Genomic DNA, 20,676 nt, shown 5'->3' with positions numbered 1-20,676 from the left:
CCTATGGATTGAGGCCTATTCGTATTATGTTGTCAATAGCGGAGATGGATGAAGAAATGAACAAGCTGCAGATAGCACACTTAAAAAAAGAAAAAAAAAAACTAATACAAAATAATTCACTGTCTCCGCAACTGTAGGGAATTTTTTTATGTGTTCATTAAGGGAATTGCACGCTTCCTTCCTCAACAGTTTTCTTCCTCAGCCTCCATATTCCAGTCACTTGGAATTTATCTCAAGTGGACACATAACGCTCACTTTCCTGTTACCCCACGGGCATGCCTGTTAGGAAGATTTAGCATATCCCCCAGCTGCCTACAATTGATTTGAGGTGATTCCCGGCGGAGCGGAGTAAATGAAATGTCAACATCTGTGACGTGTGATGAAAATTAATGGCGTGAGCCCACGACTACGGCGGAGACAGAAGAAAAAAAAAAAAAAGAGTGAGAGTGAAAGCCACAGATAATGGCCCACGCTCAGGACAGTCGACATGACATCATGGAGTCACTCTGAAAACTCTCATCCTACAAATCAGACAAATTTAACTCATTCACTGCCTTTGACGGAAAAAGACGTCAAATGATGCAATGCATTTTTTCTGGGCTGGCAGTGAATGTGTTAATTTGATCTCCAGTGTTCATCCTCTAACAACATCTTCAAAATGAATGCCATAAGAAATATGGCAATCACTCATCTAATGTTCATTAACTCGCATTTTGTTTTGCTAAGTACAATTGTGTTCCATATTGTACCTCTAGTACCAAGTGCGCTACCTGTGGAAAGAGTTTTAAAGTGCCTCTTTATTTCTACAATTAGTTTTGAAGTATTTCTAGGGAATATTTGGCTTGTTTTGGGAAGCTAAATCCTCTCAAACGTCGCTCTGACCGTCACCCACACTGCAGCAAATTAGTTTCGGCGGGCTTTCAAAGCGCCGAATATGAACAGATGCATCGCAGAGACGCGTGGCCCTTGTCATACATCGATAGCGAGCGGTCGCCGGCCGCCGCCTCGTCATTACATGCGAGGCCGCGCGGCGTGATGGATCTGGGTCGCCGAGAGGCAGGCGAGGTCGGATCAATGGCGAGCGGAAGGCCTTGATTCAAAACAGCCCTCTGAGGCAAACGCCATTAAGAAAGTGGAATCCAGCTCAAATATCTCAGAAAAGACAAAAAAATTAAATAAATTGAGAATTAAGACCACTGCAATTAATTGGTGAAGTGTTGCTTGCGCAGTGGTCGTCATTGGAAAATCAGTTGCTAGTGATTTAACTCCAGTACATCCTGGCCAGGATCAATCACACGGTACATTCCAGTCCATTCTGGATAAATGTATTCTTGGGGATAATTATTGTACACATGACCCCCATGCCATCATTACCATGTTGGAGTTTGTAAAACGTATGGCTTTTGGATTCTTTAAATAACATAAAACTTGGCTGCCTTTATTTTTAAATCAGTGGAATATGTGTGAAATTGAGCTGGCAAGAATCAAACACATTCATAAGCAGAATGGGAATGCCTATTATCTAATCGCGCCGTCTATGCTGTATTAAGAGTGCAATATGCGGAAAGCAAAAGGAACGGAATCACGAGCTCGAGGGAGTCCAAACGCTTTGATCCGATCCATTTCTCAGTCGAGCATTAATCGCAAAAAAAATTGCCCGTCTGATAATTTCATCTGAAAGAATCAATGGCGATGGAAAGTTGAGAGCAGCGTGGGTGAGTTTGATTGTCGGATGAGCGATTGCTCTGGTCTGGCTTCTCCTCGTAGATTTAGAACGATATAGAAGTAATTTGCATTCACGCAGGGCAGAGATTCGATTTGCAGCAGTTTTTTTTTGCGATAAACTCCAGCTGTTTATCCAATTCCGTCAATCAAATCCCCTGTGAATATCAGTAGACCTCATTTCAACCAGCATTAAAAGATTAACTGGCTTTTTTTTTTTTTTCCACCCTGAGCAGCTTTTCCGGAACAAACCACTACCACATTGATTTCATAATACGCTAGACAAACCTAAAGGTTCACCGCCATATCACTTTACATCAAAACGTATAAACGTTTGTCTGTATTGACATTAACACATTTGCTCCCAATAACGTGTAAATACGTTTTTTTAATGTTGTAAGTGTCCCAAAGACGTATTTATAAGTTTGTTTTGTATTTATGGTAGAGCATACAGAAGGCTTTGATGCAGCCTCTCAACTGCAAAGAACAGTTGCAGAAATGGTAGTTATTACACAAACGGCCAGCAGGTGGCAGCAGAGCAAAGGAGATCAACCAGGGCCATCTAGAAAAAAAGCTAAATTAATTAGAATTTAAAATAGATTTGTGAAAACTGATGAAACTTAGCTCTCTTCTAATGCTAATTGCTGCAAAAAGGAAACGGATAGAATCACTTTTTTTGTCCCTGATGAAAGAAGAGACTTTAATCTTTCTTTTGGTAGGTTCCATGCTTTTATAGCAATTGAACACAATATTCTGTGGAATTTGCAAAATCAGTCAAAATCCAGTAAAACAGCCGGGAGCGAACGGGATTGCGAAATGTGAAAATGGCTGGGAGTGAATGAGTTAATGCTTGATTTTACTAATCTTAAGTTTTTCTTATTAGCCTGGTTAGCTCTTATGACAATTAGCTAATCTAAAATGTTGCTTAAAGAGGAAGTCAACTCCCCAAAAATTCTTTAATATGTTTTTGTAGTCTAAAACGCATTCTGATTAATACTGCATTGGTCAAATATGAATTAAGCAGCAAACGCCACCTATTTTTATCCAACCTGACCTAAAACAAGGCCTGAAAAATACAATTAGTATAAAGGCATAGATATGGAATAGTCAAACCAATTAGCCATTGGGATTTGGTATGTTCAAGTAACATGAATTACACAATAAGAGTGAAAGGAAAACAAACAATTGTGAAAACAAGTCAACAATGTAACTACAATAGACATTTCAATAAGCTCATACTAGTTTAGTATAAGTTTTCAAAAATAAAATGAACAATATATATATATCACATAACCAACTTTCAGTTTTTCCAAGAGTAAAGTGCACTTAAGTCAAGTAGTTAGCTCAAAGCTAACATTAATTCAAGTCAAATCATCAATATTGTTGCGCAACAGGGTTTGAAAAATCACAGGCTGAGGCCGACTCACCGATAAGCAGAGCAGAGCTTTTGTTTTTTATTTCCATCAGTTTCTTCTTATTGAGTTCAAATATTTGTTTCAAATGTTTTGAAGTGACCTCCGAGTATGCTGAGCCACAAGCGTGCACCAACAACAGAGGAGCGAAACTGAGCAAGGGCAGTGGGCTCTTATATAGGATATGCTCGATTAGACCCACAGCTGGGTCTAATTGATGATGAGTAGGCAAGAGCCAGCAGCTCTTAAAGGGACAGCGCCACAGCAGGGTTTAAACCACACAGGTTACACTTGCAAACGTCACAACCAATCTCAGAAAACAGGTGAGGCGTTATTTGTCGTTTCCTGAGCCCTGAGAAACTGTGATGTCACTCTCAGTCGACAATAAGTGGCAAACTTTTGCTGCTTAATTCATATTCCACAAACGCAATAGTAATCAGAATGACGTGTTTGGACCCGTGAAGGCGCAAAGAATATATTATTGTAATGAATATTTTTGGGTTGACTTTCCCTTTAAAAAAAAAAAAAAAAAAAGTCAATAAATCTTTAGAAAAAAAGTTTTTTTTTTGTGGTGCTGGTGTTTGTGCTTTTTCCATGCTAGCGCTAAACGTTAGCAGCCTTTTCTTCACGCCCGCGGAGGCCGGTGTTGCTAAAAAAAAAAAAAAAAATAAAAAATAAAAAGTGGCTGTGGTGGTTATGCAAGACGCGCGAAGAATGCAAACACCTACGTGTGCAGCCTGAAAGCGGATCAATAGATTCACCTGAAAGAAAGCCCCCTTCGCACAACAAAGCCCTCCACCCACTCACTAATGATGCTAATGCTCTCAGGTATCATTTATAGCGCCGATAAGGGCGGCGACCTCATATGTAACGTCCTAATCTGAAAGGCCGCATTGTGCACAGGCGGCCATGTTGCTTGCTCAAATGTCAGCCGTTCATAAGAGGTTTATGATCTTAAACCCTTTCAAAAGAGCACGGCTAGAACTAGAGGGGAGTGCTGTACGCGGCTGATAGAGCAAGAGCCAGATGGCGCCCCCGTGTGTCGATGGCGGGACATTCAGTCAACCCTTTTCCCATGGTACAATGTAGTACGTATGAAGACATTTTTTTTTTTTTTTTGCGCTACTTCAGAGAAAGATTCAGGCTCAACATCAAAAGTTGTACACGGAAGCTTCAGAATCAATGTTGCTCAGGTGCAGTACAGTCGTACCTTGAGATACAAGTGACCCGATTTAAATGTTTTTCAACATACGAGCCGATGTTCAGCTCAACAACAAATGGTGGAGCAACTCATGCAGACATTGATCAGAGGCATATATTCTTTATCCTCTGTGAATATGACTAATATGACAGCAACTTTATACAAAACAAATATTCAATTAAAATTCTATGTAAGTGTCAATCTAGATGTAAATATTTGATACATATTTAAAAAAATATATTTTTATATCCTTTAGTATGAATGACAAATAAAGATAATCTAATATCAACCTAATACAGTAAAAATTACACAATGATTCTAAAATGATAATCTAAAATAAGAATTGGTATTACATTTTTAATTTAAAAATCAATTGAGTATAATCGTACACTACTATTCTATAAAGTCATATAATAATTACATAAATGAATATGGATGGATGGATGGATGTCAAAGAAGGAACCCAATTGCTAATCTAACTCCTAATTTTGCACTGCCAACAGAAATAAATCATGTTTTTGGCATTTGTGTTTCCATGGCAACATGCTGACTGACCCAAAAAAGATGAAGTCATGTTTGCTGTCGGTTTAAAATCAATCGTGGCATCATTTCCATCCCATCCTCTGGGCTGGAACCCTTGTGGTGAGTGTGTGGGGGTGCGTGTGTGTGTATGTGTGTACACTACACCTCATTTAGCTGCGCTCCACAGGGGGAATGGAAAATCATCAGAGGGAGCTTGAGAGAGGAGAATAAACAAATAAATCAAAATCATGAAACCAGTAAAAAAAAAAAAAACGCCACTGATTTTCTTCTACTCACCGTGCACGTGGGAGCGAGCATGGCTTCCCCTGCTGGTCTGGAAGTGTATTACAGCCAATACGGTCAGAATTCATAGTGTTTGCTTGTTTCCTTTTTCACAAGTCAAAGGTTACGTTTTTTAATGCACAATGTTGACTATTAGCTCAATTTAACTTGAAAAAAAAAACACATAAAAGGCTCAGAGTCGCAGATGCAATATGGTGTGCTGACATTTCAAATGAATGGATAGAAAACTGCCATAGAAATGGTGAAGGTTATGTTCTAAAAATACACGCTGTCTTGATGCGGAACATAAATTCTCGAAATCGACTTGAAAAAAATAGAGTCAAGCCATTGTCGAGAGACCTGTTATTGCATTTTGTTGTAATTTGTCATTTTAATTGAATTGGATTTAAACTTTACAGACAGTGCGTCTCGCTCATGCAAGAATCAGCTTTCCGGATTTTACAGCTCAGATTTATTCAAAAAAATAAAATCTCATTCACTCCCAGCCATTTTCACAGAAATGATCCCGTTCGCTCCCGGCTGTTTTACTGGATTTTGACTGATTTTGCAAGGCCCACAGAATATTATGTTCTATTGCTATAAAAGCAAAGGAACCCATCAAAAGAAAGATTAAAGTCTCTTCTTTCATCAGGGAAAAAAAAAGTAAGTTTCTATCTGTTTCCGTTTTGCAGCAATTAGCATTAGTATTAGAAGAGAGCTAAGTTTCATCATTTTTCACAAATGTTTTTAAAATTCTAAGTAATTTAGCTTTTTTTCTAGATGGCCCTGGTTGATCTCCTTTGCTCTGCTGCCACCTGCTGACCGTTTGTGTAATAACTACCATTTCTGCAACCGTTCTTTGCAGTTGAGAGGCTGCATCAAAACCTTCTGTATGCTCTAGCATAAAAACAAAAAACAAAAATACGTATAAATACATCTTTGGGACACTTAAAACATTAAAAACGTATTTATACGTTATTGGGAGAAAATGAGTGAAAAAAAATTATAAAGACGTTTTTAGTGCTTGTAATTTCCCAGGTAGTTATGAAAATAAAGAATTGTCGGCTGCTGCACTCCCCTTTTTAAATGAGCCATGCGAGGGAGTGTATTTCAGCAGTAAATGAACAAAAGGCTTTTTTCCATCAGCAGCACACGGATCGCTTACTGTGTATGTGCATACGTGCACGCGTGTGCTATTTGCTTTGTCACCGATGTTGCGTTTATGTCACGTCGTCAAATAAGCTCTCCCGAGGTATCCTGGCGGCCCTTTTTCCTTGTTTACCAAGCACACTTGCAATCAAGATAAGAACCCGGCAAAGAGTTAGCGTCGCCACCGCGTCGCTTGACATCACTTCAATCAAACTCTCGGTCAAATTACAACATTGTTCCATGATTCAAAACAAGGCAAGGTGCTTTTCTGTCCTTCCGTCTGCTCGCGGACCATCGAGGCAACTATGAATTTGTTCTGGCGAACGCCTGCGTGACGTCAAGGGCAGATTAGGGTGCGATCAAAGTGCAGTTTAGCTGGATGCTTGACATTGCTACAACTTGACCTGTGGCAAGCGGGGGGAAAGACAGCACTGGCTGGCATCGCCACTTGAATCGGGCCCGCTTGTGATTACATATCCACTTCGGGATTAGGCAACAGGGGGGGAAAATGATTAAAGTGAACACTCTATTTGTATGGGGTTAGTGAACAAGTCCTGCTGTGAATAGCAAAACTTTGCGAATAATAGATGTCAACACTGTTGGGCCTTGAGATTTTGAGTTTTTCCAGATGAGCCGTCATTTGGCCAACTTGTTTGCTTTGACTTGCAACCAAAAGTCCGCTAACTTAATGCATGCACATAAATAGACAATACAGGAAGTCCTCGAGTTACGGGCAAGTTCCGTTCCTATACTGGCGATCTAACCTGAATTTTGACCTAAGTCGGATTCCACCATTAACTCTTTGACCGCCAAAAACGTTTAATAACGATTGCTAAAATCGCGATGTATGCCGCCATAAACGTTAAATGACATCAAGTTCGTTTTTTTTTTTTTTTTAAATATCAGTGGCCAGTGCAACGTCCAAGAGCAGTGCTGCCGGGTCAACGAGTTGTGAAATCAAAAACACTCACTAACTATGGCCAGCAGATGGCAGCATTGTATCTCTTTTCAATGGGCTGCCGGTGTATGGAATTACAATGAAACATGACGCAATCTGATGAAATCTGATAAAATAGAACGTTTTCAAGGATCACGTGAATGATCAAAGCCTTTGTCACATAAAACCTAATTCACGGCGCGTCACAAAACAAAAAAATATTAGTATCAAAGTCACTGTGGTGGAGAAAATGTATCTTCTCTTCACAAAAAAAAAGCTTCTTTTCTCCTTATATTTTCAATTTTCGTTCAATGTCACTCAAATGACCTATTTTCAAATGGTGATTACTAAGGAAGGGAATAAGGTAGAAACATGCTTTTTTTTCTAATGAAAAAAATGGAATGCGATCTTTCATGTGGTACCCATGTTGCATATGTAGTAAAAGAACACAATATTCTGTTTGTTTTGAAAAATGGCTGGCACTGCGGGTTGTGTTGTGTTGATAAAGCGTGGCAGTAAAAGAGTTAAAGTTGATACCGTATTTATATCAAAATACTTTGCACACAAATTTGAAAAAAAAACCCAAACATATTTGCGCCACCCTGAATATGCCAAATCCACTATTTCGTGTTTCCACACGGATATTCATTGCTGACGGACGGCAAAGCGGAGCAAATGGAAACTTAAAACACGGAAATGTGACACCTGTAAATAACTTTAAAATGGTGTGATTACTGAGGGAAATTAATGAAAAAGAAGGTGCTACGGTGCTATGTTGAAAAGATGTAGGTCACGTACGTCGTAACTCGAGAACTCCCTGTATAACAATATTGGCAGACAATACAGTATTCTTTATCCTCTGCAAAAATCATCTAATATTACCTTAGATTGAGTCACTTATGAGTCAGGCATTTTTGTGCCATATCTAAGAAAGTCTGATCTGCCTTGTAGTCACAAATGTACAAAACTTCATAGAACAAGAAGATGCTGATTCACCTGACATCATTTTGTAGCATGCTATTCCTGAAAATTTTAATTACAACATTGAAATGCACAACAATTTGTTTAGTTCGTCATCGACGGCCTCCAAGTTGACGGCACATTTATGAGGACAATGACGGGATGTCAAGCTCTGCTGACAGGTACCGATGTAGGAGTAAAAAAAAAAAAGAAAAAAAAAGTACCAGCTAGCCTGGGGCCACTTTTCCGTAAAGGACATAAGATTAACGGTTAAAGACCATATTATCTCCGCTGGGTCAAACGTTGGCCTTTTCCACAGAATTTGCCTTTAGGGTGGATGACGGCAAAATTCACCAATTAGGCAAATCAAAAACGACAGCATGCTTCCTTGGGCTAAGACGCGATTGGCCGCAGGCGATTTGTTGACGCGGCCGTCAAGGCAGACGCGCGTTGTTGATCGGGCGAACGCTAATTAGTCGCCCAGAAAAAGGAAGAGAATCGGCGGTCCGGCAGTATTCCCATCTCGAAGAATAAAGCTGTCAAGTGGGAACACGAGGGAGAGCGACGCGGAGGACTGATGAATATGTCGTAATTACACAGCTGCTGTTTTTTTCCCAGGCTTCCACAGTAATAATTCAAAAGGCGCCTTTGTTGGAGTGCAGCTTTTATTTTTAGGATTTGGCTTTATTGAGCAGAAAAGTTTTCCAGCACAGCAAGCGCTGCTTCAATCAAACAGGACGAAGTGCTAACACCAGTAACATCGTGTCTTTTGCATTTGGCCACCAAACAAGACGCAGAACAATCTGTAAGCCAGTCATTTGAACACACTGTGCAGCAATTTAGTTTGACCTTGAGGGATCATCAGCGATGTGGCGTAATATTATCGAATTTATCTAAATTGATCTAAAAATGACAAGTCATCGTGTATCTTAATTATAGCATCTGACTGAAAAGATATGCTCCCAATCTGGCATCTAAACAAAGCGAGGAGTTATTGACCAGGATGACGATGACTGTGAACATCCGAAACCAAAAGACAGATCCATTAAGATCCCATCCAGTGACACGCTGATTCGGATTGTGGTGCAGTAACATGTGGCATCCTCCTGTTAGTTGCTAACGTTATCGCTAACGTTGATGAGGGGGGGGGGGGGCTCTACGGTAAAACGTGTTATGAGGTTTTCACGTCGCTACCACCTTGATCGGTGTAGCACCGAAGCAACCATCTGATGTCTTCCTCTTCTTCGTTGCCATTTTCCACTAAAGTGTGCCACCAAGTGGTTTGGTTGAAACGAGTGATAAGGCGCCTTGACACTTGCACGATTTTGTGGCACGAATTGGCACGACTCGAGTCGTGCCGGTGCACGAACTCGTCGTAAAGTGGCGTAAAATGTGTGTAAACCCGTCGTGACTGCATGCCATGTCGGGGCAAAAATTTTGAAATGTTCAAAATTTTTGTCACGACAAAATTTCGCGACCGGGTCGTGAACTTTGCGCAAACTGTTCGTGAACTCGTCAGGATGATGCGGGAAGGATGCGAGCCAGTGCGTGGCAGTGCGCGCCTCGGATGTAACGATATCCAAACATCACGATACGATATCGCGATATGAAGGTCACGATACGATAATTATCACGATATTCTGGTGGCAATATTTAAAAAAGATCACAATATTGTTAAAAAAAAAAAAAAAAAAAAAAAAAAGAGCTCATACTAAAAAAAGAAAGCACAATATTGTGCTTTTGTACATAACAGCAATGCATATAAACCACCTATAATCTAATAACAATATTGAGGCACTTACTTGCTAATAATGCAAGCACACGTTGATTGCTTCACAAGGAAATTAGGTTCCCCTTCATCTGACAATTAGCATAGATTTTCAACATAGAAGGCCAAAACATCCCTAATGAAAATTAAATTGCACTAAATTAGGTTCCCCTTCATCTGACAATTAGCATAGATTTTAAACATAGAAGGCCAAAACATCCCTAATGACAATTAAATTGCACTAATAAACTAGCCACTAGAGGGTGCTAGAACTACACAAATTGAAATCAACCTGACTTTTTGAACAGATGCGTTCCTTTTAAATATTGTGAACATGACGACGACGATATTGTGGCAGTTTTAATATCACGATATTGCCCATATCGTGACATCCCTAGTGCGCGCCTCGGATGGGCCCTCCCCGGCGCCTGCGACGCAAGGAGAAGACAATCAAACTTGACTCTACTAGAGGAAGTTTAACAAGATTTCCGTAGGTGAACCTGCGGAAGGATCATTACCGGAGAGAGCGGGCGAGCGAGCCCGCACGGGCGGAGGCGCCTTCGAATGAGACGCCGAGGGCGCGCGGCTGCGGAGGGTCGGACGCTCGCCGGAGCCGGCTTGTTTTGCACTAGCCCCCTTCCCCACGTCCACTCAACCATGGTCCTGGGTTGTGTCGATGTGACCTGTCCTGGCTTGGCGTCTTCCTATCTATCTGCACTTTGGCACAAATTTATCCAGCAGAAACCAGTTAAGACCATCAGGTCACACATTTTTACATTGGCCAGGCTAGGCTGGCCCCCGTGGGGGTGGACGGACAAGGTAGTATGAGATTAGCAACCATTTCGAGAGGGGCAAGCCTTGTTCTGCGTTCAGCAGATGGCTCCACAGCTGTGTACTCGATCTTTTTGGCATCCACTAAATAGTTCAACTGAGAATATGCAGTCTCCTGGTTATTATTATTATTAGCATAGCGAGCATTCAAGATAACCGGTGAAAGTGACTCATCGAACTTTACATGAGCATCGTGTGAAAATGGCCCTGTCCTGCGAGGGTGCAAGGACTGGTCGCCAGACAACATTGCGATGTCACACTGAGACGAGCGAGAGGCAGGAAATGAAAGCGATGGCGATCTTCAGCCGCTGAGATATAATTACAGATTTGCATTCATTTCCTACCACTGTCTACACCCCCCCTCCCTCTCCATCCACCCTTTTCTCAAGGGTACCTGGCCACCGGGGGGGTCGGGTCTTAACAGATGCCTGCCGAGATACAACATAAATATTTAGACACAGCACTACTAATACTGAACCATCAACAACCTCCAGTGAATTGTTTTCCGTGCCCAAGGGCATCGTTTTCCCTTCAGAATGTTCTGCTGTATATATTTGCCGAGTAGGAGACCACCCCCCAGGAGAAAGGCGATTTCTTCTTTCTTTTTTGGCTTCTCTCCACTCAAAGGTACACCGTCTGGATAGTGTCTCATTGAGTGCGCAGTGAGCCAAAAGACAACACCAAGGTCAGAGAATTCCGTCTTGAGTGGTGCTTCTGTGGAGAGTCTGTCCGAGGAAATAAAACCTAATGAGAGGAGCTCATTCCTAGCTGACAGGTGGGCTCTAAAAGTTGTCCCCAGGTTCTCAGTACCAATTGATTTCTCCATATTTGGTCACTCTGGTAGTCCATTTCCTGGGTTTCATTTGGAAGAAATAAAATCGAGCATGGAGAAGCCTATTCATTCTCACGGAGAGCTCATTCCTTCCAGAGTTCACATGCTAACTCTGAATTGAAAAATTTCACCCAAAAAGTTCCCATTACTGAACCAAAACTCCTTATTTGGTCACTTTTTATCCAAGGAAGTAATAATTAACCAGAGCAGAGATTAATTGAGGGCTCAAGTTCTTCAAAATATAATCCAGTTTTTTGACAAGGGTTCATTTCTTGGAGGCCACTCCAAGTTATCTGACAAGTAGTCCGGATCCTGTTTTTTATTTCTGAGGAAATAAAAACCAACAAGTAGAAACTTTCATGTTTGACATTCGTGCACCAAAACTGTTCTCGGTGCCAACCAAAATGTCCTTTTTTGTGCGTTCACAAAAACTACTCATCCATCCATTTTCTTGACCTCTCATTCCTCACAAGGGTCGCGGGGGGTGCTGGAGCCTATCTCAGCTGGCTGCAATTCGGGGCGCCCAATTAACCTGCCATGCATGTCTTTAGAATGTGGGAGGAGACCGGATTACCCGGAGAAGACCCACACAGGCACGGGGAGAATATTCACAAAAACTATAAACGAAATACCGTATTTTCCGCACTAGGCGCACCGCATTATAAAGCGCACCTTCAACAAATGACATATTTTAAAACTTTTTCCATATATAAGGCGCTACAGTAAAGGCTGGGGTTACGTTATGCATCCATTAGATGGTGCTGCGCTAAAGGGGATGTCAACGAAACAGTCAGATAGGTCAGTCAAACTTTATTAATAGATTACAAACCAGTTTTCTGACAACTACATTCACTCCCAAAATGAATAAACAGCTGTTTTACTATTTTCTCTGAGCTAAAGTATTAGTATTAGCTAGCGATCCAAGATGGCGGGATCTGCGCGTCACCGATCGTGCAGGGTCACCGATAGCGTCTTCACAGCGAGACCTGTTGCGGCTCAATATTGATCCATATATAAGGCGCGCTGGATTATAAGGCGCATGGTCAGCTTTTGAAAAAATTGAAGGCTTTTAGGTGCGCCTGATCGTGCGGAAAATACGGTAATTTCTATGATACAGCAAGCTATGCTAAATAAATTAACTAGATGCTATGCTAATAAATGACCTGAAAAGCAATATAAAAATGTTCACAAACGCTACTATTCCAACTCCAACTCGCTAAGGAAGCGGGTACGAGACGTCAGTTTCACGGAGGTAATGTCGGTATATGTCGTATATGTCATATATGTCGGTAGTCATCCAATTCGAGGGGAGCGTGTGTCAAAAGAGAACACACCTCTACTGGCCGGGGAATTAACAATGTGCATCCTGCAGCATTTCAAGAATCATAAACTGAGTCGTGAAAAAGGTGCCCTCTATCAACGCTTTCGATACTGCAGCCGCTTTGCACCATCTGTGAAAAATGACAGTGTCACTTCCGACCTCCGTCAACACCAAAGACACCCTCGCTTCCGTCCGACCTCCCCGGAAGAATATGTCATCGTTTGAAAACAAAAAGGACACAAAGGGGAAGATGAAGACGGGCCATCTTGCATGTGTAATTTAAAAATGTAATCTCGCAGTAATAACTTACTCGAGAATCCTCCTCTGATTTGCCTTTAATTAGCACATTTCCATACGTCGAAAGATAATAGCTTCTCCAGAGAAGAGGCACGAGGGCGGGAGGAATGGGTTATGCTGCCTCACCTGCAGCAATTTTCTTCCACTCCACCTCAACGGGGAGCTTTAGTTTCTTATTAAAGTTGATCAGATATCAGCGAGACACGGCAGCTGTTAATAGCGACCCTCGGGCTACAAATAACACAAACTTTTTCCAAGCAGATTGGAGTGGCCCGAGAGACGTCTCCTCTTTTGGTTGTGTAAGTTGGCCCAAGCACGCAGACGTTATTTACGACACGATTCAAGGACGTGTGCTTGGAAACAAACAGAAGTTGTGCATTTGTGCTTGCCAAAATCCAGCAGTTGTCTACAGTGCTGAGTAAAGACGACCTATCCCGAGTTGTCCCACAGACCAGAGCGCAAATCTACGTCATGTCCATACGCTGTGTTCTTTTCAATTATATTGCTTCCCATTAATGCATATGAAGGGTTAGGGTTAGGGGTGTGCTCAAAAAATCGATACGGCAATATATAGTTGCGGGCCTCATTGCAATACACGTATCGATATGCAGGCGTCAGAATCGATATTGCTCGTTTAATAACGATTAGTGTAATCACAATATATGCCGCCATAAACGGTAAATGACATCAACTACATTTTTTATTTTTTTATTTATTTTTTTACATTTTTCTCTTATCAATAGTCAGTGCAACGTCTAAGTGCAGTGCTGCCTGGTCAATGGGTTGTGGAATCAAAAACACACACTAACTATGGCCAGCAGATGGCAGCATTTGATATCTTTTCAATGGGCTGTTGGTGTATGAAATTACAATGCAAAATGACAAAATCTGATGAAATGGAACGTTTTCAAGGAGGACGTATTAAAGTTTTTTTTTTGATAACGTGTGACAGTAAAAAGAGTTAATAATTTTTCCCGGTGTGTCTGTGAAAACTGCATATTACATATATATACATATTTAGACCAAGAGCTACTAACAAAAACATTTTTTTTGTCATCCAGCATAATAAACATTTACTTTAGGTATACATATGACTGTTATTATAAAATGTAAGTAAATGAATGTGAAATATCGGGAGACGTATCGCCTTGAAGATCGAGTATTGGGATACATATGTATCGCGATACGTATCGTGACCCCTGTATCGTGATACGTATCGTATCGTGAGGTTGGCGGCAATACCCAGCCCTAGTTAGGGTTACAGTTCGTATGGTTAATATGTTGCTGTTCACTAGCTGGTCCCAAACAACATGCCTCAAGTGATTGTTGTCATCTTCTACCTTCGCTCCGGTGAACTCAGAGGAAATGGATCCTCTGCTAGGCGGGGAACACCATCACAAGGAGTCCGCATAATGCGTCGTCCTATCCTTGCCGCACGTTACGATCATTTCCCAAGCAAGCCGTTAGCACGCGCCCTTGCTCGATTGTACACTGCCTCTGGGACTCACCTGTTTCTCCGGCTCGCACGCATTCCGATGAGCTGGCTCATTACGGAGCGAGCCGGCCGCAAAGATGCTCTCGCCATTGTGTTGCTTCTGGGGTTTCAGCTAAAGCCTCTCCCGGGTGGACGTTTTAAAGAATGCTCGCTCCGTCGTCGTTTTGTTTTTGATCTGCGCCAGACAAACAAAAAGGTCGCCATCTGTGGTATGGTTATTATATCCCGTTAACAACGATGAGGGAGAGTGGCGGGATTTGCAAATACAACTAACAGGGGTCAAACCTGTAGCAGCAGCTCATAACTAGGATTAGCACCAATCAAATCACTATTCTACAATTACAGTGGCTCTTGACTTGTGAGTTCAATTCATTCCTAGCTCATAAATCGATTTTGCCAATCGAAAGTTAACCCACATGCACCTGTGGAAGTGAAGGAAACCAAAACATCCACAAGTCAAGATACCACAGTTTGTTGTTTACCTTTGGAAAAAAAAATAATGGTTGTCTGACTGTTTCTCACTCGCTTTCTGTTCATACGTCATAATCAAACTAGGGCTGTCAAAGTTAAAGCGCTAACGAATTAATCACAAAAAATGATCGCATTAATCATGTATTAAGGCAGAAAGTAATTACATGATTAGAAGAAGAGGATGAGCATGTGCAGTGGATCAAAAAATGTTGAAGACGTCCTCATCATCAAATTTGGCGGGTAAAAAACATTGCTAAAAATTAAGCAATGAATCGTGAGTAATCAGAATTCTAAGATGTGATTAATCTTAGACTTCGACTTAACTTTACTGATCCCTTTAAAAAAAATGTAATCATTTGACAGCTTACTATGGAAGTCCCGATCAGATCACGTGATCGGAAATCGGTCCCGACCACGTGGTTGCTGACTCGATCGGAATCGTTGTCCACGTTGTTTCCCGATCAGGACTCGGATAACTTCATTTTTCCACATAGCTTAGCGTGCGGCATGGCGTCACTTTGCTACAGTGACACTATTTTTGTGTAAAGTGTATACAAAGTGAGCATTTTGTGTGGCGGAAAGGATATACAGTAGATGCGTTGCACGCTTCCCCGCTGTGCACTGCACTTAACTTCCTGGCAACCCCGCCTCCATCAGGTGCTGGCAACTATGGATGTGCTCTGGGTCCTCCCCGCGAATCCAGTTGCGGACATGTTTCGTTTCCTCCGCACGGATCCAGCTGAGGTGCCCACCGGCATGCTGAACTAGCGTCAGTGGGACCTCGGCACCTAGCCTAGCCTAGCCTAGCGCAAATGCGGAGGGTCAGACACTTTTTTTCTTTTAATAAATAGACCGGAATCAGCTGATCTCAAAATGAGGTGACACGGGTCCAAAAAGTGTCATCGGGACATCCCTACTTGTTACGGAACTAAACAGAGAATGGTCAGGAAAGAATCTAGTCCGCATTTCAGGGTTGTGGCTTAGCGAAAGGGCGCTTGCTACAGTTTGTTGACTTTGAACAGTTCGTTTAACAAGCCCCGGAATGTTCTCTTCTTGACAGGTTTGTGTCAATCGAAATATTCTTAATGGCCTTTCCGCATGTGACTTGAATGCCTTGCGATGCGTTGCTCCGGCTGGCTGACTTGCGCTCACCCTCGATGAAAAGCTGGTGCTCATTAAGATAGCGACCGATAGCGATGACAGAGAGAAGGCAGTCACAGCAGCGGTGGGGGGGGGCGAGATAAAGTGGGTGCCTGTTGGATTTGTTCCACTTCATTGTTTCTGTGTTTGGCCAGCCATCCCCCACACGTCCTCCTGTGATTCACAGCAAAGCGATAAAGAAGCAAAGCTAACATTGTCCTTGGACAGTTTGTGCTATTTACAGTTCTCCGTCTTAACTGCAGCGGGCCCACAGATGGGAAAAGGCAAGGCAAAACACACCTTCATCGCATAACAGGCAGCAGACGGTGACAAAGTGTCAGACGGGAGAACGGCGTGCCGCCGTCAATCACGAGTAGCCATCAGAGTCCACGCCAACGCATCCAGCGGCGGCGCTGGAAATAAAGCCGGCGGAATGTTAATCCTTGACCGCCGGCCCGTCAAGTCGAGCCGCGTTGTGACAGCACCCACTTAGGCGACGTTCCCGAAACCCGCCTCTCGTTTATCCCCCCGCCGAGAGATTAGTAGAGGGATAATGCAACACCTGTCAGGATTTGATTCCCCACTTATGTCCTGCTTACAGGAGATATGTTTGACACCTTTGGCAAAGAATCATTTGGCAAACTTCGGCTCTTGAAATTAGATATTCAGTGATCTGTGATGCAACAATTGTGGACCTTAAAGAACCTTGCCTCTGATAGAAAACACACGCAAGCCTACTGGTGCCAAACATGATTAATCACACTTGTTGTTCGGCTTGAGCAGTGTTCTGCAGCCAGTATAGAAATAGCTCCACAGTAGGAGTCCATTTTTTAGCACTGGGGTTTATTCCACAGACAAGAGGATAACTTGCAGTACTGAAGAGGCGCAGATATGTAAATATCAACTTTCAGAAACTCTGAGGGGAGACAAGCCTTTGTACCCCTAAAATGTGTCTCCCAAGTTTGAGAAGTCAAATGGAAAGGCTACTGAACCGAATTTTGGAGGGTTCCACCCCAGTAACAAGACGGTGTTGTTCTAAAAGTGATTTCTTTCATGCATGTTGGGTAAATTAGGAGTGCACTGCTGTCCCCCAGAGTACAATCTACACAAATATACACTATCCCGCAGAGCTAATTATCGGATTTTGCGGTATCTGTTTGTCCTCTTTACGGGAACGCTCCCAAGCTGCAAAAGTCAAACGTCAAAGCCTTTTCGCTGGAGGATTGTGTTCTAAAACAGTGAACAGGAAATGAGCAATCTCCCTCAACAACATTCACTGTTTGGTTGACCCACCACTCAAGTACTAATGTGAACTTCAGTTTGTATACACTGGCTTAGGGTTGGACGGGCCAAAAATTCATATCATGGTACAAACTGCATCCCTTCACGTTAACGGTATACATCACAGTAAAGAATGGGCTCTTTGCACAGCTCGACTACTTCCTGAACTGAATACCACGTTTTTGTTTCCTGTCTTTCATGAGTGGATAAACTGATTAATCCAGGTGTGTCTGGCCAATGTTGTTGTAGTTACTGAGATCAGGCACACCTGGATTAATCAGCTTGTCCACTCATGAGTGGATAAACTGGTTAATCCAGGTGCGTCTGGCCAATGTTGTTGTAGTTACTGAGATCAGGCACACCTGGATTAATCAGCTTGTCCACTCATGAAAGACAGGAAATGAAGGACTGGTGTTGAGTAATTAAAAACGAACAATGAAAAAATACATTGAATAACATTTATGATTGTGCAAATCGTAAATCAATATTAAGTCAGCAAATTGTTGCCAACAAAAATGAAGTACTTAGAGCAGGTATTCACTTCAAGATCACAAGGGCATGCACAAGTGGCCATACTAAACAGCACAAGTCGAGGTCTTATATGACCTGACTTGTTAGTCAAGTCATCTTTATTTATATAGCGCTTTCCTTAGCTTTACAGAAACACAAAATAAAATAAACATCTGCTTCACTTCCAAGCGCCAAAACCTCCATCTCACACAGCCCGTTCACACAGCCCCGTCCTCTCCGCTGAGCAAAAAGGGACTTTGAAAAATGCTTCTGGTTTACTGTCGCAAAAAACACAAGCGACCCGCATTTGTCCAATAGGTCAGATAGCGCCGACATCCCCCCCATTAGAATTAGTGCTGGTACAAGCCTGCCGCAGAAGAAGCGCAACCGTCAAGCACCGACATTGTCCCTCAAGGAATGTCACGACCAAAACGCCGAGAACAGTCCACTCCACAACGGGTCCACTCGAAGGACAAAACATGACAAAAAGAAGACGAAGCCATCAAAAAAACATCAGCAACATGCGCTATGCGGTGACATCATCAACATGCGCTACCGCGGTAAAACGGTATAGTCAAAATCTCTACCTACCAAAATTGATACCTTATATTGATTGAATGTACCGTTTATATCGCCCAGCCCCAGTTCACGGATGCTAAATGATTGGCCAATGTGTAAAATGATTGAGTGTTTCTCAAAGTGCAGTCTGTGGACTGCCGGTGGTCCTTGAGAAACCCCCATGTACTCTGTGTTATCTGGCCGATGCTCAAGTAGAAAGCTTTGCTTTCGATGTGATTCTGGTTTCACATTGCAGGTCTCAACGCCAAATTTTCAAATTAGTGCTGATATCTGATTTTATGTAATTTTCCAACTTGTTCTACTGCCAAACCCATCAAGTTCAGGAGGTACAGGTATCCATTAAACCAGCAAGTGTGACCACATCCATTATCGTCCTTGTTGAAAAATCCATTTTAACAATCTGAGAGTAGCGTGATCACCATCTACACTTTGGAGGCTAAAGATGACGTTCCAGTCTATGTTGACCAATCTATATCAATTCATTTTAAACTGATTTCCTTTTCCTCTTTCTTACATGGGTGAGATGTAGAAAGAGAGAAGTCTTGAGTGTATCGACCCACCCCATCCTGTCGATGTCCCAGCTGTGCAGCCGAAATCACAGCTTTTGAATTCTGGTCATGCTTGCCTGCAAATGGCAAATAAACACCAGCCTAGCCCTTGATGGAGAGTGCCGCCAATGATGGAAATGCAAACGATGGGGGGGGGGGGTACAGGTGCCCCGGGGATTTATCTGGGATCTGCAGGTGTAAAGTGTGAACTCAAAGCACGGGAGAAGAGTCCATGTGGGCCGCTTTTAATGCACAGCTGCCATGCTCACAAATCACACCGTGTGCTCGACGCGGGCGTCAGGCGCCACCTGTTGCATGTCGCCGGCAAAAAGCGTTGACCCGTTAAAGCAGCTTCAAATTAAAAAGGCAAGGCATTGTCATTTCACTGCTCTCGCTCTCTGCTCACCTGTGTAAAGCACAAAACGCGGGGGGGTAAAGGTGGCCGTGAAAGGGCAAGCTTGGTCTTTTTGTGCTCCCCAAAGGGCATAAGCAATTTTAGGCTCCGGTGAGCAAACTGCAGATCGGAACAGGGAACAATAGGGAAAGCTCATTTATTTGCACGGTGGAGTCCAGCAGGCTAATACCTGAGACAAAAGAAGCCATTTAAGCATCCACATGAGGTATGTCGGCCTGAAAGGAGGCTGGCACTAGCATTATGTTCATCAGTCAAAGGGTGCGATCATTGGCGTCAGCATTCTGATGAGGTTGGGGCGGACGCGCGGTAGGGGAGCCCAATGATTGATAGCTACGCTAAGATAAGTCGCCGGTGGATCTCCCCAGGCGACCGCTCACTCAGCATGCTGGAGAGTCGTCAGCAAGGAAGAAAAAAAAAATAACTTTCCATTCGGGCACCTTAGGGACATGCAGAGATGTTGCAGCCTGTCAAAGCAAGGGGGTGGGTGGGGAGTGTCCACGGCGACGGATTTGTTTGGACTCTTGCGCAAGTGTCCGACGTCTCAGGTGCGTCGAGGCTTAGGTGGAGGACAAAGAGCAGCCACCTCTGGGACTGTGCTGTGGCCATCAGCACTGCCGCTCTAATCCACTGGGCAGGAAACAAGTGTATCCCGTTTGTATTGTCGCGCCTTGCCGGCGTAAATCGGCGGTGTTAAACATTTTATGGGGATTAGGCCAGCTTAGTTCCATGCCCCAATGCCACCACTGGGGATTTCTGGCACTGCAGATAAGTGAACATTCACAACTGTGCACTCAATGCAGCACAAACACTTAACGTCACTCATTGTAGTAATTAGGGCCAGTAGATTTGTGTAAACCACTAGAATATTTTGAACAATCGGTTCCTGAAGCCAGTTTCATATGGTGGCATGTTGGCGTGTCTATCAAGAGGAGACTGACCCAAAAAAAAGGGTCAAAAACTTGTACGTGAAAAGAACAGGAAGTCTGCCATTTTGGTTAGAAGC

General features: G+C 42.8%; 1 protein-coding gene across 2 annotated transcripts in view; it reads left to right on the top strand.

Moving 5' to 3' along the window:
• chrm2a (cholinergic receptor, muscarinic 2a) overlaps positions 1-20,676 on the top strand; it is a 62,716-nt gene that overhangs the window by 35,010 nt on the left and 7,030 nt on the right. The window lies entirely within an intron of this gene.

This window comes from Festucalex cinctus, chromosome 16 (genome assembly GCF_051991245.1).
Source record: "Festucalex cinctus isolate MCC-2025b chromosome 16, RoL_Fcin_1.0, whole genome shotgun sequence".
Classification (NCBI taxonomy): domain Eukaryota; kingdom Metazoa; phylum Chordata; class Actinopteri; order Syngnathiformes; family Syngnathidae; genus Festucalex; species Festucalex cinctus.
Note: the sequence above shows the minus strand (reverse complement) of the source record. Positions and strands in the feature narration are given on the sequence as shown.